This window comes from Lactuca serriola, chromosome 4 (assembly GCF_051521515.1).
Source record: "Lactuca serriola cultivar US96UC23 chromosome 4, Lser_US96UC23_V15, whole genome shotgun sequence".
Classification (NCBI taxonomy): domain Eukaryota; kingdom Viridiplantae; phylum Streptophyta; class Magnoliopsida; order Asterales; family Asteraceae; genus Lactuca; species Lactuca serriola.
The window spans coordinates 67,780,612-67,805,282 of record NC_136411.1 but is presented as its reverse complement, the minus strand read 5'-3'; the positions used below and the strand labels follow the sequence as shown (position 1 = coordinate 67,805,282).

Here is a 24,671-nt window from a genome sequence, read left to right as displayed (position 1 = left end):
TCACAGAGTAGTATAGGTGGTTTTGGAAGATGAACATGAAGATCACGAAGAAGATGCTGAATCCATAATAATTCAGCAGTGGTGTACGCAAGAGCACGATACTCAGCTTCGGTACTGGACCGGGCCACAACTTTTTGCTTACGGGAAGTCCAACTAATAAAATTTGGACCATGAAATATGGCAAAGCCATATTGAGATCTGCTGTCATCTTTGTCGGACAGCCATCCTGAATCTGAGTAAGCTAAGAGTGAGGTGGCAGAGTGTGGTTTGAAATGAAGACAGTGATGTAAGGTTCCTTTCAGATACCGTAAAATACGCTTAACAGCTTGCCAATGGATAGTAGTCGGAGCATGCATGAACTGACAGACCCGGTTGACTGCATAAGTGATGTCCGGTCTTGTAATTGTGGCATATTGAAGAGACCCAACTGTTTGTCTGTAGAGTTTTGGATCAGGAAATGGGTCACCACAAGTCACGAGTGGAACCGATGGATCAGCTGGTGTTGATACAGGCTTGGATTCAAGCATTTTATTTTTTGTGAGCAGATCTTGAATGTATTTCTGCTGGGAAAGTTGTAAACCTTCAGCTGATTTGAAAATCTGTACGCCAAGAAAGTAAGTGAGAGTACCCAGATCTTTGAGTGCAAAAGTTTGATGTAGTTGATGAATAAGCTTTTGAATGATATGTGGATTTGTGCCTGTTATTATCAGATCATCAACATAGACTAAAATATATATTGTGGCAGTAGATGATGAGTGAACAAATAAAGATGTACCTGAATGGCAGGCTCGAAAACCATGTCGGATCAGATGTTGTTTTAATTGATTGAACCAGGCCCTAGGAGCTTGTTTTAAGCCATAAATGGCCTTGTGTAATTTGCAAACAGCATTTGGACGAGACGGATCTTCGAAGCCATGAGGTTGATCCATATATACTTCTTCTGATAAGACACCATTTAAGAAGGCATTGTTTATATCCAGTTGTCGTATCGTCCAACCTTGAGAAAGAGCAATAGAGATAACCAATCTAATTGTTGTGGGTTTAATAACAGGGCTGAAAGTTTCAAAAAAATCAACGCCTGCTTCTTGACTAAACCCTTTAGCAACTAGGCGGGCTTTATAGCGTTCAATGGTGCCATCAGAATGTCTCTTGATTCTGAAAATCCACTTGCTGCTAGCAACATTAGTGTTAGTGGGATGGGGGAAAAGAGTCCAAGTCTTATTTCTCATCAAAGCATTAAATTCATGTGTCATTGCATTTAACCAATACGGATTTTTAAGTGCTTGCGGGATGTTTTTAGGTTCGGTAATTGGTGGTGAGTTTGTGGAGGTTATGAAGGTCTTGGGTTTTAGAGAATTCGTTTGGGCACGGGTGATCATTTTATGTTGAGTATGAGGACCTGGGCGTAGAAAACGCAGAGAAGATTGTTTTGCGTGAGAACTGATGGTGGGACGCTGATGGGATGGACAGGAAGGTGGTGAAGATAGAAGGGTGGTAGAGGGAGTGGATGGGGATGTAGTGGAAGAGGTTTCAGTTGAGGAATTATTATAGCTGGTAGGGACAGATAAAGAATGCGCATGATTAAGAAGGGATGTTGAAGAGAGTGAGGGAGCGGGGGTAGGTAAGGAGAGGGAAGATTGATTTTGAGGAGTTGCAAAAGTATACTCATCTTCATTGAAGACAACATGGCGGGAGATATAAATACAGGATGACGGGCGATGAAGACACAGGTAACCTTTGTGAGAGGCGCTATAGCCTAAGAAGACACAAGGGAGAGACCGAAAATCCATCTTATGAGGCTGATAGGGACGTAAGAAAGGGTAGCAAAGGCACCCAAAAGTACGCATGAATGCATAGTCGGGTGTCTTGTTGTAGAGAATAGAATAGGGGGATTGATATTTGAGGGTAGGTGTTATAGTACGATTGTGAATGTAGGTTGCAGTTTTGAATGCATGTTCCCAGTATTCGTGTGGAAGAGAGGACTGAGCAAGAAGAGATAAGCCTTTTTCAACAATGACACGATGTCGGCGTTCTACAGCACCGTTTTGTGCGGAGGTGTGGGGACATGTAACACGATGGTTGATGCCATGTTTGTGAAGATAAGTTGAGACATTTCGATATTCTCCGCCCCAATCCGATTGAAATTTTTTTATATCACAAGCAAATTGAGTTTTGATCATTGTGTGAAAATGTATAAAGGTTTGAAGTACTTGGGATTTGTTTGACAAGAAATAAATCCACACAAATTTGGAGAAATCATCAATAAATAACACAAAATATCTACTTCCATTTATTGAGAACATAGGGGATGGCCCCCAAACATCAGAATACATGAGCTCAAAAGGCTTAGAACAAGAAACATGATGAGATGGTAGATGGAATCGATGACTTTTGCCTAATTGGCATGGTCCACAAACATGAGACAAATTACTAGAAGAAACTGGTAATTGAAAAGTAGAAACTAAGCGTCGAAGAATGCCTTCATGTGGGTGACCAAGTCTATTGTGCCAACCAGATAAAGAGGTGCGCACAGTGGAGAGAGCCATGGTAGATGATGCTTTATTAGATGGAAGATTCAAGCGATAAAGACCCTTTTCAACGTGGCCTTGTAGAATTGGTTTGCCCTATAAGGTCTTAACAAAACAACGATCAGGCCAAAATTCCATAAAAACATTGTTATCCTGTGTAAGTTGGGAAACACTCAGAAGATTTTTAGTTAAACGAGGGACAATAAAGACTTTTGGTAAATGCAATGAAGATAATGAAGATGAGCCCAAATGAGTAATAAGTAACTGATTACCGTTTCCAACTTGCAATTTGTCTTCCCCGGTGTATGGTTCAGTGATCTGCAGTTTGGTTAAGTCAGGAGTAACGTGATCAGTAGCTCCGGTATCAAAATACCAAGAAGGGTCCATGACAGTGGATGGACTGGGATGATGGGCAAGGTTAGCTTGACGTGGTTGATCACGATTAGGGGGCGTCGAGAGGGATAATCAGTTTGGTTCCCACGTTGCCAGCAATTTATAGCTTCATGGCCAGGCTTGTTGCATAATTGGCAGTGAAGACAGCGACGTCGACTGGTGCCATCGGAACCCCGGTAGTTAGAGCTTTGGCCGGGAGAGTACGGAGGTGGTCGAGAAGTGTTGTGGTTGCGGTTGACTTGATTTGCCAGAGGGAAGGATGAGACAGGTGGAGTAGAGGCTGGAACAGGAAGCTGTGTGACAGCCTGCCTTGCAAGATCGTGTTCAAGACGTGCCTCCTCTTGAAGAAGCAATCCAACGAGGTCATCAACAGTGGTTGTGTCGGATGTCATCAGAAACACGGAGGCAAAGGGGCTATAGGAGGAATCGAGCCCTTGAAGAATGTACGTAATTAGGTCATCATCATGGACTGGAGTGAGGTTTTCAGCTAAAGAATCAGCGATCTGACGTTTTTTCTCCAGATAATCGATCATTGAAAGAGAGCCTTTGGTTATGGTTTGTAATTGGGTTTTGAGGGCCAAGCGTTGGGCTCTTGTTTGGGCTTGAAAGGTGCGTTCAAGAATGTGCCAGGCCTGTTGTGAAGAGGTTGACCTAGCGACTAGAGCAAGTGATTTGTCAGAGAGGGTGGACTTTATCCAAAGCAAAACAAAACGATGCTTCTTTTTCCAAGTTACAAAATCGGGATTCGGAATAGGAACAGGGTTCAGTGATGATGCCCCATTTTCTCCAACAGTAGGAGGGAGGCTCTCAGCAGGAGGAGAGGGATTTAAGACGAAAGAATCAAGGTCAAAGCATTCAAGGGCTGAGACAATTGTTGTGCGCCAGAGAGCGTAGTTGTGTCGATCAAGTTTTATGCTGAGGGAGGGATATTGGAAATTGAGATTAGTTGAGGCAATTTGGGCGGCAGCAAGGAGTTGTTGGTTTGTAGGTTGCGACATGGTGGAATTGCACAACTCGGATGAAGAAGAAGAGAAAAAAAAATGTTATAGCTCTGATACCATAACAGTAAAGAAGAATATGATTTTGAATTTCTCTGTATCTTATTTCATCTATTTACATGTATTTATATACAAATAGAAATTGAGTTGTCACTCAACGATATCTCCACATAATCTGGTACTATCTACACGTGTATAACAAAGACTAAAGACTAGGGCTATTTGACCAAGTTACAAAGACTAATTCATGATTTGTTTATTAGTTGTTGTCATATAAAAGTGTTGACAATCATGTAGTATAAAAGCTGAAATTAGTGTTTGAAAGTAGTAGAAATCCCTAGAAAATCCCATATTTTCCAGAATTGTGCATTTGTAAGTTAAATCCTTCGAGTGTGTACAAGTATTTTTCATTGAAACTTTCAGTTACAAAAATAAGGTAATAAGTTTCATTCAAGTAACATGGATGAGGAAAAGTATTGTCGACTGGCTGTAGTAGTGTCGCAAACTTCAATTAGTAATATATATTTATTTACTTCGGGAAGTTAATTTGGACTTTAATTCTTAGTGAGCTAATTCGGATATGGATGTAATCTCTCATGTAACCAATATGAGTGATGATAGAGAGAGCCCGATGACCTTCCCGGTCATACGTGGTGTAATGATGTAGTTCCACCCTTGGGCCTAGTCGGTTCGGACTGTAGTTAACAATCGGGATGTAATAGCGTCTGTCATGTATAGATCTATACATGTAGTGTTGCTTTCCTTCCAGGAAGCTCTGGTTACATGGAATTTGCGCAGTAGAGTGTCGTATAGAGGGATAGTGTGTCATGTTCTGGATTAGTGTATTCTCTTGTATTATAGTATAGTAACTTTTAGTATAGTATAGAGAGTATTCTCTTTAACGTGCCTTAACTCGTAATATTAGTAATTATAGTGAGTATCATAGTGATAGAGGTAACGAGCAGTAGTCTTAACTATACCTATTATTGTTAAATAGAGTGTAGGGTTTCATGCCTTTGATTTACAAAGGTGTTGAATAAGATGAAGACTTTCATATCTAACACAAATATATATATATATATATATATATATATATATATATATATATGATATATAACTAAGAGATCAACGACAGTCAGACGAATAACAATGTACCCTAAGACCACAATCAAACAAGAACAGGAAATAAGCCGAGCTATCAGTCCTAAGTCCTTCAAGTCTTATTTATATAAATATATTGGTGTAGACATAGTTTAAAAGAAAAGTAGTTTAAACACAGTTTGAAAATAGTTTAACAACAAATTAACATAGAAAATGCGTTTTGATAATTATCTAAAACAGTTTTATTGACAAGTAGCTAAAAGTATAGAAATTCCTTTTTGGTTGCAAGTTATAAATCACATATGATTTGATGCTAAAACTTGTTGCGCTTAACTTGTATCCCCCCCCCCCTAAAACATGTAAAAAACATTTTGAAAAGGTTAATTAAGGGGTATGAACTCACCAGTTGCGAGTAGATCAGGTGGAAGTGTCGGGTGAGTTTTTGGTGTCAAGTAAGGACTTGAACACACTCTATGACCCTAGTAGCATGTGAAGACATATTTTTACAAGTAATTAGTGATTAGGACAGTAATTAAACACATATAGACATCCTAATGCGAAGAAAAACTCTTTGGTCAAGGGCTAGAAGGTTATTGGGTTGTAAGGAAGGAGTGTTAGGCCTCAATATGGAGTTTACTCCTCAAACACTCACCTTAGGTGAGTTTACGGCTGAGGGACCATTTCCCCCCATGAGTTTACGGCCGTAAACTCATGGGAGTAGTGTATTTGTGAGCTTTCAAGTCTCTTGTATCACTAGGAAGGGTTCCAAGGTAAATTCCAAGGCTTGAGGGGTGTTTAGGGTTCAAAAGGGGCACTCCCTTGGAGTTTGCGGTCTTTGGACCACTCCTTAGGAGTTCACGGTCGTAAACCCTAGGGTTTACTGCCGTAAACCCTTTAGCACACTATTCGTTTCGTGTTTTGTGATCCTAAGCTCAATCATACAAGTTTCTAGCCCATTTAACATGCTAAGGAGGGAGTTAGGGACACTAAAACACCCTTTTTGGTGTTTACGGTTTTGGTGTTTACGGTTCATGAATATTCATGGACCGTAAACTCATGTTTACACTCCTAAAGGCCCGATTTTGGGTTTCCAACTTCATGCATGTATGTTTATAAGTCAAGGATGAGTATTAAAAGAGTTTTGGAGGGATTTTGGGCTTCAAAAACCCCCTTAAGGGTGTTTACGGTTTTGGGAGGTATTCCCAAACCGTAAACTCGAGTTTTTAAGGTGTTTGGGTGATTAAATATCGAGTTTGTATGAATGCAAAGCTAGACAACAAGTTAGGGAGTATTACTTACGATTTTGGAGCTTGAATGAGGTGATTCTTGAACAAACCAACTTGTAGAGAGAGAAAGTATAGAGAGAGCTTTGAGAGTGAGAAAAGTTCATGGGAAAGAGCTACTCATCCCTTATATAGGGCTTGAGTTGCTGGCCTGGTGGGGATCCACCCCATACCGACGTTAAACGGAGTTTAAAATTTTACCCGTTTAAATGGTCGTAATTAAAAACTTTTTCCAAATAAATTGGAGGGTATTTCACGTGTTCTTATTTGTTTTATTATAACACTAATAAAATAAAATAAAACATTTATTGATTTGTCTAACCCAAATGTTAACGAAAATACTAATAAAATTATTTTATTAGCGGCAATGGGTTACAGTGACGAAATAAAATTTCAGGTTGTCACAGTATAAGTTCAAATAAATTTTTTAATAATAACTAGAAAGGTTACCTCCGCTACACGGGGGCCAGAAGCTTTCAATGTTATTTCTGAATTGATAAATATGTCAGACGTAGAAAGTGCACGGATGAAAAGTCCGGACTTTGTCCCGGACCGTTTTTTCATGTTTTTATGAAAAAAATGTAAAAGTTTTTACAACAAGGACCAAAAGTGTCAAAATGGCTAAAGAATTAAAAGGGTAGGAATTAGCAACTTTTTAGAAAAGGGATCAAAGTTGTCAAACCGTTAAAGTTTTATGGCCAAACTTTAAATATTAAAAGGTTCCTGAAAAGTGTAAAAATAAATTGATTGCAAGCACCAAAAGTGTCAAAATGGATAAGGAATGAGGAGCAAAGTTGCCAAAAAACATCGAAATTTACTATTCCTAACTTTGAAGCCCAACAATAGTATAGGGACCACTTCTGCCAAAAAAATAGCAAGTTCACTATTTCTTTTCTTGAGAACTATAATAATAACTAGATGCTAACCCCCGCGTTGCGGGGTTGGAAGGTATTGTTTTTGTGTACATGTATAGTAGATTGTCTTAATTGGTAGACACAGTTAAGTATGTTGTTAATCTCTGCAATCCGCCCTTTTACAATTTTGATGCTTAAAATAATAAAAAGAAAGGACATTGCCCTTTGCAGAAAAAAGGATCCAAATTATATAAAGCCAAACATTAAAATGAAAATACATTGCTCTATTTTAGTTTTTCTTTCTAAGATATGAAAAAAAAAAAAAAAAAAAAAAAAAAAAAAAAAAAATCCACTTAACATCAGTCTTGCTGATGTGCACTTGGCAGACTCATTAGTTCTTGACGCATCCCACTAAATGTGGAAGAGCTACTGCCATTCAAGTCTGTTCCCATCACTGATTTCTTAACACCTCATGAATAAAACCAATTGTCTGAATTTTTAATGTTTATATTAAAAAAAATTACTTGAGCTGTAGCAGTCTTGTCCATTTAAAGCTTCTTTCAAGTCCGGGTTGATCGATTCAATATTTAGCGGGGTCTCTAGCTGCCTTAGAAATAGCTTTCTCCAATTCATCCACCTTCCTATCAACAAAATAGATTTTCAGCCTACATTCTTAAATCTTTTATGGAATAACAAATTCTATGTTCAGATGCATACCTGCCATTCAATATATGAATATATGTGAATAGGCTTAAACTCAACTGAAAGTTTACCTACCAACGTTAAACCTTGTGCATGCATCCTATAGTGGGAAACAAATACATATAAAATAACCACAAAGATAAATATAAATTTTTTAAATGCTTCAATATAAATTACATGTCTAACGTCAGGCTTAAATGCAGCTCTCTTAGCACTTGTGCAAACCATTGATGTAGTAACTGATGTTGCCCAAATTGTGCCTACATATACATTTTTATCAAGACTCCATTATATTTTGTCGGTTTGATTATTCAAAAATCAAATCTATTATTATATTGAATAAAAGTTAAAGTTTATAAATTAAACTAAAGAATGCTGGTAAGCTTGTAGTTTAAGATCCCAGATTGCAAGCCTTCCATTTGACTTGCACCATACTTCCAATTTTTTGCTTCATAATATATAATATGAATAAACAAAAAATAGAATGTCATTAAAATTTTTTAACAGTTAGCAGGATGGACAGGGAGCAAATAGACCAACTGTTATGAAAGAGAAAATGGTCGACCAACCATTTTATGACAAAATAAAAGTTTTGAATCATGTAATTTAGCCAATGAACTATTTTTTTAGATTTTCATCATAATAGTTTTGTGGCAATATCGTCAAAAACTAAGAGATTAATGACTAAATCAATAAAAAAAATATTAGTGTAGCAGCTTAATTAGTAAATAAAGTTTTTAGACGAGGAAAAAAGTATAATGGTAAAAATAAGTTGTTTTTTTTATAATTTTTATAATATCAACATAGGTCAATTTTTAGACAGTAAAAGAAAGTATAATGGTTTAATGACTAAATAAAACAGGTAAATGGCAAAATCGATAAGATTATGAAAGTACATGTGGTTTTTTTTTTTAATTTCCCCAAAAATATAACAATACCACTATGAACAGTCCTATTCGATTAGTATAAATTAGAAGGTAGAAGATAATATGTTTTCAAAAGCATACCTTTAAACCCCTTACTCCAATTCCGTTTTTTGGCATTACAAGAACACCTGTCTGGTAGAAAAAGAAAAAACTCATAAATGTATGATTTTGAGTATTGATTTAAATATTTAATGGTAAAATGTTGAGTTTGCATGTGTTATGATTTTGTAGTGGGTATGATCAAATACACCATTCTGAAACCCCATTGTTACGCTAACTATTCAGCGGTGAACACCTGATCTGCAGTCAGACACCTACAGTCATACATAACATTTCTTTTTTGAATTCTAATTGGTACTTCAAATAGAATTCAGTATAATGGAACTTGTATATACACAAAGCTTAGGGTAGTGAACACTCATGACAAAGCCCTAGAAATATAGGAGTCAAACAAAAGAAATTGAAATTCAAAATAAAAATACAATCAGGGATGGTAAAAAAGCGAGTGAAAATATAGAAAATGAAAGAATAAAATTTTTATTCCTGATGGAGTAACCTTTCACTTCACATTGGTGTAACAACTCTTCTGTTTGTTAATTTGTTCCATTTGACAAAGCCCTAGAAATATGGGAGTCAAACAAAAAAAATTGAATTTCAAAATAAAAATACAATCAAGGATGGTAAAAAAGCGAGTGAAAATATAGAAAATGAAAGAATAAAATTTTTATTCCTGATGGAGTAACCTTTCGCTTGACATTGATGATCCCACACCTCTATCTGTTTATGTTCCTTTCATCTACACCTGATAAAAGCCAAACATGGGAGTTTTAGACAATCTCAAAAAAGAAAAGGAAGACCATATATTAATATATCAGCAATCATCAGTCCATAACAAAGATTATGCTTTCTAAAACCCGAAATTGAAAAGAAATTAAGGCTTACATCAAGAAATTGATCAGCATCCTGCTACATCAGATCGAACCTAGCTACATCACCACGCGAAGCATAACTGTAGTTGCACCGGTAAAGGAAGTTTTGAAGAAAACATTGTCTGCTATTTGAAGAAGGATCGACATCTCTGATTTTGGCATGTTAAATCAGTGGTGCTCTACAGAGAGGTTCTGGAGAGCGAGGTGGAAACTGAAATAGGGAAACGGGCGGCGAAACGACACTGTTCGCACATCACACCTCAAATCTCGCAGTCATTAACTTCAGTTACAACAGCAGCTAACGGCGTCGCACCATCACTAACAAAAGCACAGGTGTGTATTGTTGCTTAGCAGAATCGATAGATGAAGGAAGTTGATTCCATAGGAATAGAAAACGGTGGTTCAGGAGGAAGCGGTGGGAAGCAGGTGGAACAGGGAGGGCATGAACAAATCCACATAGACCAAGCGTTTACTTGACAAACAAAGTTTACTCCCCATCTTCAAGGACCGACACAACAGTGAACATGACATAAACCCTAGAAGAAGAATACGTGCGAACTGCAGTGAAGTCTTTCCCTGTTGGCTACCAATTTACTTGTGCCTCTCTTCCTGGGTCACGATCGCGCACACACACACAATGGGTTGTATGTGTGTTTCCCCTTGCTGCTGAATCCCTAAGCTGGATACGAACATATACACATTTTTTGTCTTTAATCATTCATCTGGGTAGAAGTTGAAAGATTGAATCCCTAAGCTGGATACGAACATATACACCTTTTTTGTCTTTAATCATTCATCTGGGTAGAAGTTGAAAGATTGAATCCCTAAGCTGGATACGAACATATACACCTTTTTTGTCTTTAATCATTCATCTGGGTAGAAGTTGAAAGATTGAATCCCTAAGCTGGATACGAACATATACACCTTTTTTGTCTTTAATCATTCATCTGGGTAGAAGTTGAAAGATTGAATCCCTAAGCTGGATACGAACATATACACCTTTTTTGTCTTTAATCATTCATCTGGGTAGAAGTTGAAAGATTGAATCCCTAAGCTGGATACGAACATATACACCTTTTTTGTCTTTAATCATTCATCTGGGTAGAAGTTGAAAGATTGAATCCCTAAGCTGGATACGAACATATACACCTTTTTTGTCTTTAATCATTCATCTGGGTAGAAGTTGAAAGATTGAATCCCTAAGCTGGATACGAACATATACACCTTTTTTGTCTTTAATCATTCATCTGGGTAGAAGTTGAAAGATTGAATCCCTAAGCTGGATACGAACATATACACCTTTTTTGTCTTTAATCATTCATCTGGGTAGAAGTTGAAAGATTGAATCCCTAAGCTGGATACGAACATATACACCTTTTTTGTCTTTAATCATTCATCTGGGTAGAAGTTGAAAGATTGAATCCCTAAGCTGGATACGAACATATACACCTTTTTTGTCTTTAATCATTCATCTGGGTAGAAGTTGAAAGATTGAATCCCTAAGCTGGATACGAACATATACACCTTTTTTGTCTTTAATCATTCATCTGGGTAGAAGTTGAAAGATTGAATCCCTAAGCTGGATACGAACATATACACCTTTTTTGTCTTTAATCATTCATCTGGGTAGAAGTTGAAAGATTGAATCCCTAAGCTGGATACAAACATATACACCTTTTTTGTCTTTAATCATTCATCTGGGTAGAAGTTGAAAGATTGAGAACGGGATTGACAATGAAGAGGGTCTGATTTGTTGTCGGCGACGGAAATTGAAGATGGAGATGGAGCGAAAACTACGAACGAATCCGAGAAAAGCCCTCCATCAGACGGAGTGGTGAGAATAAGAAAGAGATGAGGTGGTTTTTGTTGAATCAAGAATACGTCGAATAGAAAATAGGTAAAGAATAAAATTGGATTTGAAGTGTTGTAAGGTAATTGGACGGGGGAGGCGGTGAAAAGATGAGGATGCATAGAAGAGGAACACGTAGCTTGCATCCTGATGAGTCGTGTTCCTTGAACAGTTGACCTTGACCAGAGATATTGACCATACTTTTATCAAAAGATTAAAAGTGATAAAATTCACAAATATAAAAAGTCCAGGGGGAGAAAAGGGAAAACAATACCAAAATGGACAATAAAGAAAATAAGTGGACCAAAATTCACAAAAGAGGGGCAAGTATACTGTTCCTTTTCTTCATAAACTTAATATATATATATATATATATATATATATAGATGGGTTACCCGCGCGTTGCGCGGGGCGGAATGTGTTCGTTTTGTGAGACAAATAAGGAAGTGCATTGTATAAATTGGTATCGACATTAAAGTATGCTGCTATTATGTGTAATTTGCCATCAATTGGATGAATGGAAATGTAAGCAGAAATTGATTACTTAATTCGTCCTTGTGGTAGAATTATTTTATATAATGGTCAGTTTTCATAAAAAGATTACAGAGTTGGTTCTATGACAGAAAAACATTACCAAAATGGTCCCTTTGTTGAAGAATATTACAAAAATGGTCCGAATACACAGAAATATTACATAAATAGTACATGTACAGAAAAAGATCACACAAATGACAACTGTGGCAAAGAAAGATTACCGAATTTCTCCCTGTGGCATAAAAACATTAAAAAATGATCTTTGCTACAGAAAATGTTTATATAATTGGTCCTTCTGTAGCAAAACATTAGAAAATTGGTCCATATACATGAAAACATCAGAGATTTATATTGTTATATCTTGCAGTTAGCTCATTACTGGAGATTACCTTTTCATTTGGTGGGGAATTAGGTTTTGAAACATCTCTTTCATCAGGTGAAAACACCTAATAGCATGTGGGGTTCCAAGGGTCATTTCCTGTTTTCTATATGTGTCTATTGAAGGCTGAATTTGTCCCCCATTTTGATATTGGTACATTTGTTGTTGTTGCAATTGACTTTGGATTTTATCTTATCTTTCTTGCTACTAATTTTCCATAACATACTTATAATCACATGAATAATATAATTGCATTAAGATATAGTGAAGTTTGGATTTGATTTAATGAACAGAGTAGATTAAAGTGTAGTTATATGATATTTTCTTTATTATGTTTTGGTAGACACAATAAAGTATCTTGCTATTCTGAATGTATAATATTTTTAAAACAATGTTACCTTGAATGTAAACAAATCACAACGGAGGGGCAAATTGGTCACGGTTAAAGGAATCACAATAGATTTGGTCAATCTTGAGTGTTGATTGTTAAAAAATCACACATTGATACTGGAATCAGAACAGAGAGTTTGGTCACAATAAACGGGAATTTTTCGTAAAAATTTGTTAAGATCACTAAATTTTACCAAAAAACTGTATATAGGGGTAGTTTGGTCAAAAACTATTAAATCATTAATTTTTTACCGAAAAAACTCTTAAAATAACTATTTTTTTTATCAAAAAAAAAACAGTATGTAGGGGTAGTTTGATGTTGTTAATAATACCAACAAAAAAATATGAACTATTTCTTGACTCCTTATTTATATACCTCTTATATCTTCAAAGCCATAGACAATCAATTCCATGGTTGAGTGTTGTATAGAACATGACTACTTGTTCATCATGACGGGTCATTTTAAAGTACCTCAAATCCTTAAGGTCCTACAGTAGATCCCTGTACAATGAGAACCATAATACATATCAACACATCATTAACTCAAACCTAATTAGATAAATTCTTAAGGCCAAAAAAATTCAAATTTACCATATTAACTTGCAGATTTTGTGGTTGCATTAGCTTTCCTGTGATGACCATCTTAAAACTAATAAGATGTAGTTAGAATCTCACATATACAAAGGAAAAACATATAAAATGTAGAAAAAATAAACCCTCTTTTGAAAAATAAACAACCCAAGAACATGATAACTTGTCAGATTGGACCAACTGATTTCTATCTCATTAATCCAATTGGACCAAATATCAGAGTACAGATTTAGGGTTTTTTTTTTTTTTGGAAAGGGAACTTCCCTAACGAGGGTTTCCGGGCCAGCCAGATTTAGGGTTTGATTGCTTGGGTGAAGGAGTAGCACATATAAAAAAATACATATTAAAAGAAAATTATTTTTGTATAAAAACTCACCTGATCATCAGCAACAGGATATAAACTTGCAATAATACATGGTAAACAGCAGCCATCTGCATCGTCCTGTCTGTAGATTGGATAAGAAAAACAAAAGCAACGATCAACAGAAGTTTTTAGTTGATGATCATCTGATAAATATAGAGAAAACGATAAAAAACTTTAATGATCATCTGATACATATACAGAAAAACGATAAAAAAAAAAAAAAAAAAAAAAAAGAACAAATGCCACCGCGTATGGTGCTTCATCTGTTGAAAAAACGTAAAGTTTACAACATACATGCATATGAGGGAAGTAGGAATAATAGAGAATACTTTCACTTAGGAATCAAGAAAAAAGTATTCAGATGACAACACTAATAAAAGATCGTTATAAATGTTTATTATTCGAGGAAAATCACCAAATAACTGTAAGCTATAGAATTTAGCCAAAGAAACTAAATCGGTACCTTATTAACAGTCGGGTTGTGAATAATTTTGTTAATGATCCAAATCTTCTGATGAGGGAATTGTTTTCTAGCTTCATAAGCAATCTGATAGCACGCCCAACACCCCAGCAAAAGCCATAAGCTTCTGCAAGCTTTACAGTAACATTTCCACATGTATATTCATAGTTATTTTTCTTTAAAGTTCTTATTATGTCACCTATAAAAATTCAATATAAACAAAATACATATCAATCATTAGAATTTTAGGCTATAAGTCAGGTTACACCGTGTTGAAAGCATTATTTAACATAAACATCGGTGTTGGAAACCCCGTTGACCAGAAAACGATCTCAATCAGTTTTCAGATTGTAGACGAATTAGCCTATGAGATAAGTAAATTAGAACAACATCATCACTTACTCAAAACCTCATAAAGAGATAAAAAAAATAGTAAATAAACTTAATCAAGAAGAAAGATATGATGTAGATAGTACCTTGGAGGCAATCCAGAAGCTGTGAAGGAACACACAGGGGTTTATATAACCCCAACTTTTCTACTTCAAAAATGACATCAACCCACCACAAATACAAAGCAATTAGAGGCAGCTAAAATTTAGGGCATGAAAAGAACAACAAAAGAGATAAACTCACATAAGGATCTACACTCCCAATTGCAATACAATAACACTCAAACCATTTTTCAGTTTAGGAAGCAGGTGCCAACCATAAACTGATAACCAATTCATTCGCATTTGCAGGGACCTTAAATTCTTGTCCCTATAAAAGGCATTAACCTTGTTAAGTACGTAACTGACATTTTTAATGCTAAAGAATAGTGGTATGTTGAAAAAAACACAATATTCTCTTAAACATTTCATCGAGCAGGTGACAGACAAACCTTGAAGTACAAATTCTGATAAAAAAGATCAGCTACATGTAATCTGTGTACAACAACATTACATAAAGATATAAATGAAGCAAAGGAATTAGTATTATGGCTCAATTAGGTAAAGAAAACTTATACAAACAGACAGATATGATGAAAAGTGAAAAAAATTAAAGAAATAAACTTATTAAGGTAGCTTACCAAGGGTTTGTGTTTGTCATCGGGGATGGAAAGAGAAGTGTGGTGGTACTGTGGAAGCTCTCCCGTTCCGAACCATACATTCTTTGTTCTTTCTGTGAATTCACATGAATGTAACGATATTGCAACAATTTCCAATCCAAACACCAAAACAAATTGAAGAAGTGCTGAAATTGGAAGACTAAATGAAACCAAAATTGAAAGATAATCGGACCTATATGGGTGAAATTGAAACGCAATTAGGATTTATGGAGTTGAAGTCTCTTGTAACAGGAGACGATCGAGCGAGTCGTTTCCTAACTGAATGAGGCGGTGTTGCAGTCCCTTGTAACAGGAGACGATCACACATAGCAATTAATGTCAGGAAGTCGATGACTCATTAGGGCACCACCGGTGACCGCTCGTTTCGTCGTTTTTCACCAACAGTGTGGAGCCGGTAAATGGGGTGACGGTGGTTCGTTGTAAGGAAGAGGAGCCGGCTTTTTCTTAAATAGAGAAGGGTAATGAAGAGAAGTCGAAGGATTGTCTCCAAGATTTCCAACACAAAGTTTCAAAACTGGAATATAAAGCAGATAAGAAAAAATCGATAAATCGTCGGTAGGGAAAACGGAATACACCCAAGAAGGATTAAGGCGGTCGGTTGGGAAGCATCTAGTTAAACTGTATATGAAGATGCAGTGTAGTGTATCTATTGGAGGATAAAGGCGGTGGAGAACTAGCAGTAAAAGCGAATGCGTTACCGGATTAAAAAAAAAAAAAAGCTTATGTAGACAAAAATACCCTGAAAATTTGGTCCAATCACAGCCAAATACTGTTAAAAAATTTCACATCTTTAAAATATATATATATATATATATATATATATATATATATATATATATATATATATTAATAATAATAATAATAATAATATTGGCGTTTTAGTCTTTTAGATTATAAATATAATGTTTTAGAAAGCTTTTCAAAGAAACCACCCTAGTCTAGTGGTAAAAGGCTTTGTAACTTGGTGGAGGTTGCTCGAGTTCAGCTACATTTTCTTATTTAATATCAAAATATTTAATTATGGAAGCTGATATGGCATCCATGTCAGCATTCATGAATCCAGTCAGCTTCTCTTTAATTGGGTTAACTGCTATAGCCGGGTAATGGGTATTTGTCGATCCTCCCCTAGTCAACAATGAGTAAGACATCAACTAAAGATTCAAGGTAATTGACTTTTTACTTTGTTTTATTATAATTTCTAGCCAATTTTCCTTATCATAACATCCTATTTTGTAGCTTTCTTTATGGTTATCTTTAAGTTCTTTTATCACATATCAATATGGTACATGAAGCTAAAGTAAGAGTCACCTATGCATATCCCATTAGCTTGTTTTCTATTAATAATTTAGCATATTTTGATTTGAAGATACATAAAATTTAGCAAGCAAAGACCCTATTATCATGGACTAGGGTGAAAGTTCTTTGTATGATTATGGTCAAGATAATAATATATGGATAAAGTTCTTTTGTAAGGACCTAAAAATCACGCCATAAAAAAATTGTTTTTAGATTTATAAATCGTTAATACATATTTTTCCCAAAAAACCAAGGTAACAAAACATTTAACATAACATTATCAAATCAGAGTAGTTCGCAGAATACGAAAACATATGGTGTGTACTCTGCAGTTATCCAGAGCTCTCCAAATTGAAAACCGAAGTACCTAAAACATAAACTGAAAACTATAAGCACAAAGCTTAATGAGTTCTCCAAAATACCATACAACATACAACCATATATTATCATACAACATACATCTTGTTGACATGGGCTCCCCCATGGTCTTTATCTAATATGTCATGGGATCCCCCATGGTCTTTACCTGGAATGCCATGCGCTTCCCCCATGGTCTGACATCCAATTGCCACGGGCTCCCCCGAGGTCGTCCATGCAAGTATCACAGAGACAAATAGCATACCACATAACATGCAATGGGCCTGTATTAGTGTCTTCGACCCATGGATATAGTGAGAAAACTCACCTCGTACTACTGAATCATACAGAAAACTCTTGGTTGATGGCTGACAAATCCTCAACTACCAATAACAAAACAATACCCAATTATCAATTGGGTTCCAACCCATAACCACAACTTCGTACATGGGGTAAAAGATCATTTTACCCCTAACCTAGCCTTGTCCAAAACTATGGCCCAAACTACAATCTAAAAGGCCCAAAGGACAACTAATCAACCAATGGCCCAATTTTCCAAATTGGGCCCAAACCCATTACATGGGCCTTACCTAGAGGCCCAACCATTCTTTCTAGTCCAAAACACTATGCATTTCGATGGCCCATTAATACTTAAACACTCAAGCCCAAAACACCAATAACTACTCATGACCTCCATGGCCTAATTTTCCAAATTGGGCCCAAACCCCTTTATGGGCCTTCCCAAAATCACTATCAGACCAAAACCTGATGGCCTAATAGGGCCCAAGACAGTTAAGCCCAACAGATGACCCACATCAAAGCCCAATAAGCAAAACTTCTCCTAACTAAGTACGTGAGGCGTACTCAGCTGTACGCTAAGCGTACATGCTGTTTGGCTTGTACGCTGCGTGTACAGACTTGTACGCCCAATGTACTCCTCCGTTGAGCAAAAACCTTCATTAAACTCTTAATGTTTGATCCGATAAGTCCAAATCACAAATCCACTTCTAAATTAATGTTTAGAACCATAAAGTCACTGACTTGGTGACTTTGCATGCCCCAAAAAGACCCAATCTCAAAGAGTATCATTCTTCTTTCATAAAAATGTAACACTCTAATCCAGGTAATTACCCTTTATGCCCTTGAAATGATTTTGCGTTGCAATGTTGCCTTTCGTACGATGGGTGTACTTATAGGTGCGGTTAGCGTACCGAGGTGGAATGATCGCGAAGGTGCACCACGTACGTGGGGCGTACAAGTTGGTATACGGGGCATACATGGCAGATGGACAAAACCCTAATATCCAAGATTGAGACCTATATAAATGTCCTTTGGTCTTTTGGACCAAACCCTAATCAACCTCCATAGCCTCATTTCGTCCCTTAACCTAGATTTCCTTGTGAGTGTAATTTTTGAGCTTAGAAAGTGTGTAGTTGGCCATTTTAGAGAGCATTCAAGAAGGAGAAAGTTGTGAACAAGCTTTGGGTGTCATTGAGCTTCTAGATCCTGCATCAAGTTCATCTTGAGGAACTTCTGAAGGTATAAAGTCGTAACCTTGTCATCTCTTTTGTTAGTTTAAGCTAAGGTTTTGCCATGGAGTCCCTTTTTGGTTCTTAGACTTTTTCTTGTGAGTTGAGCAAATTCAGAGAATAATATGGATATATATGTTCTTTGTGAGCCTACTAGATGCATAAAGGTGCCATCTTGAGGGTTTTCTAGTTTCCATGCATAAGCTTGAGGTCTTACATGAAGTCTAAATGTAAAGAATGAACTTTTGGGGTCCCTTATGGCATACAAGTGCATAAAGTTGCCAACTTTATGCCTTAGGATGTCTTAATGAGTCCAGATCCAAAATTGGATGTTGAAATGCCAAGTATTAAGCACTTAATGGTCGTGGTGCTTAATCTGCTTATACGTCGTGCATAGTGTACTGTACGCAGCGCGTACTACTTAACAGACTAGTACGTTAAGCGTACTGAAGTGGTATGCAGGGGGTACGCACCCAATTGGGTTTGGGCTTGTAAGCTTGTTAGGCCTTATTCAGTTTTCAACCTGGTCCCATATAGAGTTTTAGGCTGATATTATATTTTGGGCCATAACTATTTTGGTTGGGCCTTATTGGGCTATGCGGACCATTAATGACTTTTATCTTGGATCTTAGGCCCATTAGCAAAGGGAAGAATTTTGGGTTAATATGGAAGGAATTAGGCTTAGATGATTGGACTCTTTAATTGTGTATAATCCTAATTTAGGGTTAATTATATCATTGTTCAGTGTGTGGGTTCAGACTGTTAGGCGAGCAACTTTTGTGTCAGCAGATTGAGGTGAGTTTTCTTACTACACTCATGGGTTGAAGGCACCAAGGCTGGCCCATTAATTGATATGAAATAATTAATAATGGAGTATGTAAATGTTGTTATTTGATCTATATGTGGATTTATGTGAAGACCGTGGGAAGAGCCCATGACACATGATAAGACCATAGGAGGAGCCCATAGCTCGGGGATACAAGACCATGGGGGTAGCCCATGGCATTCCAAATGAAGACCATGGAGGGAGTCCGTAGCAAACATATATGTATATATGTGTGCATGGTATTATGTGATTATATGATTCGTGTGTTTTGGGAAACTTACTAAGCTTGTGCTTACAGTTACATTGAATGTTTCAGGTACTTCTAAAGGGCTCGTCTTGATGGCGTGGTGTGCATTCTTCAGTGTTTTCATATTTAGTTTTCATACTCTGAATTTTAAAATACTATAGCTATGTAATGGGATTTTTAGACACCTTGTGGTTTAAATTTATGAAATTAGAAGTTAAAATTTTCTATAAAAATTTGGGTTGTTGAAGAAAAGGACCCAAAATCAAACATGTATGGTTTTAAACTCTAAAGGTGCCAACTTTATGGACCTTGAACCTCAGAAACACTAAGAGGGACAACTCAAAGCTCCTGAGTGTAATCAAGACCACTAGATCTCATTCTAGGGACCAAAATGAACCAAAACTCATAAATGATAGATCTAAGATATCAATGATCAAGTTCAAAGCTTTTTACCTCTAACAATCTGAAAATGAGACACATAAGCTCTTCCTTGATTCCCATCCTTGCACCAAGCTCCATCTTCTTAGAAATGGACCAAACACACCAAAAATGGAGTCCATAAGCTCAAAATGCCACCATGAAGGCCTAAGGACAATTTCTAGGGTTTTAGAGGGTGGGGGATGACTTAGAAAATAAAGAAAGAGGCTAACATTACGCTTATATAAAGTACAACCCTAAAATTAGGGTTTTCAACCTGCCCCTCGTACGCCCATCGTACCACCTCGTACGCCCAACGTTCGAGGTCTCACACCGACCAAACCTCGCACCTATGTTGCGCATTCCTCTAGATATGCCTTGCGTAACTCCCTTTGCCTTGGTACGCCCTACGTACCACCTTGGTATGCTCTGCATACTAGGGTTTTCCCCAAATCCTAATTCATGCGAAGACCATAACTTTCTCAATACAATTATGCATCCGGCCATCCTTATATCTATGAAAAGGTATCAAGATGCTTAACACTATTATCAATTCATAATTTCCATAAGATATCCCGAACGAGAATCCACTTTCCATAAAGCCCGAGCTGACAAATTACCAAAATGCCATTTGATTCCAAAACACAAACCGAATACCCAAACCATCCGAAATACCTTATTGAACCCCAACTGAGTCTGAATCTCAATTACCCAAGGGTTCAAAGCCTGCTAATACCCAAACCCTAATCACCATGCCCAACATGGGATCAACTCGAAACATGGCGTTACAACTCTCCCCCACTTAAACTAGATTTTGTCCTTGAAATCCGTCCTTACATTTCTCATTGCGCCAAACAATCTGAACACAACCATGACCCGAGAATAATACAGTCTTCCTAAGAAAACTAAAACCAACCCTAGTAGAACTTACCAAACATGAAAAAGAACAAACCTTAAACCCTTTTGGGGAAAACCACCACTATCTTTCCCGAAACCCGAAACCTCAAATTGATCTGACTTCTAGACAAACCGCCCACACTGAGTTGGAGCTCCCCAAATAGATCCCTACACGATGATTTAGAGCTCCCCAACTCGTCGATTTCCCGCCCAGAACCCCAAAATGTTAGATAAATAAATATTACCTGGACCAAGCGTTACAAAAGACTTCATTGGGATGAGGCGGTGTCGAAGATGGCCCCTAACTATGAACATCGGTCGAGTTCACCCCATCAAATAGTTGGGTACAAATATCAGGGCAAAGGAGGTGTAACGTCTGGTTCTTTAGGTAAATTTCTTACCCTTTAAGTATCAAATTATGTTGCATAAGGACCTAGTACGTGTAACGCCCGCAGATTCGAGCTAGTCAATTTAGAGACAATGAGCATCAAAAATGAGTTTTATATGGAAGATTATTTAGAAGGAGTAATCTTAACCAAGTTGTAGAATATTTCACAAAGGTTCCGTACATATAAAGAATGCCGAAATCCGAGTTATAACGAAGAAGTTATGGCTCGTCGAAGTTTCGCGACAAAATCGGCACGACGTTGTGTGATGTAAATAGTGAATTTACGATAAAGGACTTTTTAGCCTTATAAATACAAACAAAAGTCATAGTATACATTAAACCGAGAGCGTACATAAAAAGAACGCCCAAATCTGACTTCGTATGAGGAAGTTATGATTTTTCTAAGATTTGGCATAGCAGTGTACAACCCGGAATTCAAATTTTAGATCGATCCATTTTTGGCCAATGCAACCTAAATGAGAATCGGAGATCTTATTAATAGGAGCTCAGTGATAAAAAGACAGACAAAAACGGAGTCCGTATGTAGAAGTTATGAATTTTACGCAGTCATTTAACAGTATAATCTTCTCATAGTATTAAATTTAAAATCGGTCGAGAATTAGCCGATTGATTCAAAAGTAAAGTTGTATATCTTGTCTTCACCTACGCGTGTATATAAAGAACGCCAAAAACGGAGTTTGTATGCGAAAGTTATGAATTTTTAAAGATTGGATGTTTTACGTGCGTCCGACGCCACGTGTCAGCGCCAGACTTCGCCTTGGAGCCTACGCAAGCTCATGACGTGAGCACCCTTTTTCACGATGTGAATCGGCCCAGACAGCATATAAATAGAGGCGTAAATCACCCCCAAAACTCACACATTTCATACTCTTTCTCTCCCATTACCCCCAAACCCTCTTCCCCCTTCCTTAGTACCTCCTAGGTGTTAAAGGCGAGTCCCGGAGCGCCGGAAGGCTCCAAGAAGAAGAGCTTTTGGCTCAGAAGTTCTGCCCCCACAGAGCCCGACTCCTAACCAAACCCCCCTAGTAAGTGAGTTATGCCTACTTTAAGTATAACTTATGTTTAAGTTCATTATCTTTATTATGAACCTATAAACAAGATTTATCAGTGATTCCAAGTCATTATACTGATTGATCTACTTACGGGGATGATGTCTAGACTGTGATTTAGTGAGGTGTTTAAAGTGGGATTTCCAAACAGTATACTTCGTATACCAAACGGACCCTACCTCCGATATGATCCTGCCTGGTTGTTCCTTACTTGATAGATCATGAAAGTAGACTTCGAGTTAATGATGAATCTATACTAATAATTAGTCGCAATAAAGATTAGAATAAAACTTAGCAATAATAATGCTAGGTTTCGTCGAAGGAAAATAGAATCGTTAGAAGCAAAGCGCTGCCCCGAGTTTGGAATCATCACTTTAACGAGTGCATAGTTATCTTACACATATATATGAAGTATTTTATATAAATTACATGCTATGTGTGCATATTATCTGTTTATTTGAGATCTATATTGGATGAACAATTTTATACATGTTTTAAGTTATTTAAACTATATAAGTATTTTATATCTACGTATATGTTGGGTAAAACATAGGTAAATGAACGAGGAGGGATGAAAGAGGATATAAGTAAACAATGACGACTATGAGACTTAGTGCCTAGACCCTGGTGACTATGAGACTTAGTGCCTAAACCCTGGCGACTATGAGACATAGCGTCTGTTGTATAAACTCTAGCGACTATGAGACTTAGTGCCTAAACCTTGGCGACTATGCGACTTAGTGCCTATTGTGTAAACCCTGGCGACAATGAGACTTAGTGCCTAAACCCTAGCGACTATGTGACTTAGTACCTATTGAGTAAACCTTGGCAACAATGGATTTCATGCTGATTCCTTAAGATGATCCTTAGGAATAAATGAACGAGGAATAGATAATTCTTAGGGTAGATCCTTAAGAGTAAAGAAGATAATGGGGATGGATAATCGGGTTGATTGTTTGATGTTTAAACATAATAATTATATTATGGGTTGAAAACCCTATGTATTCACCAGGTTTCCCAACCTGACCCACTCAAGCTTATTTGAATCACAAGTGCCGATATGAAGTTACATTACACCAAGATATTAAAGAGGTGTAGATCACTAGTATAAATGAATGTAAGTTATGTTTATGCTTATGTTTCTGTATTGACAATGACATCCCAAATGTTTTAAAATAAATAATAATACATTTATTCGGAAATGCTTTGATAACGTATTTATCATGTTTTACTGGGAACAAATTCCGCAACATTTTTATTAAAAGAAGTACTCTGATTTTTATAAAGCATAAACAAAATCGGTCTTTTTCTGGCCGTGAAAATGGGGATGTCACAGTACAATGGGCGTAAATGAGGTACGTTGGGCATACCTCGAAGAACATTGGACATGGGGTAGCCCCAGGTACACTGGGCTTACCAATTGTATGTTGGACGTACATCAGCCAGGGGTTATTGAGATGTAACAACATTTAAAGGAATTTGACCCATTATTTTAATCCGAGATATAAGAGATTTTCCATATATATTGGAACTTAATTTAGGTGTATAAAAGAAAATTACCAATATAGCCTTATATAGGTTTTTAAATTGATTGATCCACAATCATCCCTACATCCACACAATATATAGTTAGTACATATGAACCTAACTCTCTCTCTCTCTCTCTCTCTCTCTATATATATATATATATATATATATATATATATATATATATATATATATATATATACACGCACACCTTCGCTTTGGCTTCCCATTCTTCATTATTCATGTTGAAAGAATTCGTTATAGGATTATAAAGATTTTTGGTTTTATTTTTAAGTTTTAACCACATTGCATACTTTGCTCTTAAATAGTTGTATCGGTTTTTCATTTGTTTTCTGTCGACAAGAAAATTATGATCGTTTTTTCAATTTCTCTGTGACTACAGTCCATGAACTTGCTTTTAGGCCACTACCCTCCCGACCATTACTTGTTAATTCGTGTATACATACTTCCAAAAAAGTTTTGTCTACAATCTCTTACTTCCAACTAATTCTAGTCATTTTATCTGGCATGTCTATTATAAAAAGAAAGATAAATCATCCACATAACACACATTTACAACATAAATCAAACATAAATCTGATTTCATCACATTTTTAGCAACATATACGACATAAATTTTGATTTCATACAAATAAATTATGATTTCATAAGCATATAACATTTTCTGAGTTCTAATTTCATACAAACATGTACAACATATTCAACA

The 24,671-nt window shown here is 36.6% G+C and overlaps 1 long non-coding RNA gene across 8 annotated transcripts; it reads right to left on the bottom strand.

The window, feature by feature from the left end:
- Positions 1-12,193: 12,193 nt before the first annotated feature.
- LOC145101803 (uncharacterized) lies at positions 12,194-16,098 on the bottom strand. 8 transcript variants are annotated; one of them, XR_013705834.1, is made up of 8 exons: positions 15,563-16,098; positions 15,352-15,443; positions 15,163-15,205; positions 14,916-15,041; positions 14,286-14,821; positions 13,835-13,904; positions 13,459-13,516; positions 12,194-13,368 (listed from the first exon to the last, which is right to left on the bottom strand). It is a non-coding gene; the product is annotated as an uncharacterized LOC145101803 (long non-coding RNA). The 8 variants fall into 8 exon arrangements; XR_013705832.1 differs by having other exon boundaries at positions 13,459-13,904; positions 14,286-14,646; positions 14,759-14,821; XR_013705837.1 differs by having other exon boundaries at positions 13,459-13,904; positions 14,286-14,481; positions 14,759-14,821.
- Between the last annotated feature and the right edge of the window lie 8,573 nt (positions 16,099-24,671).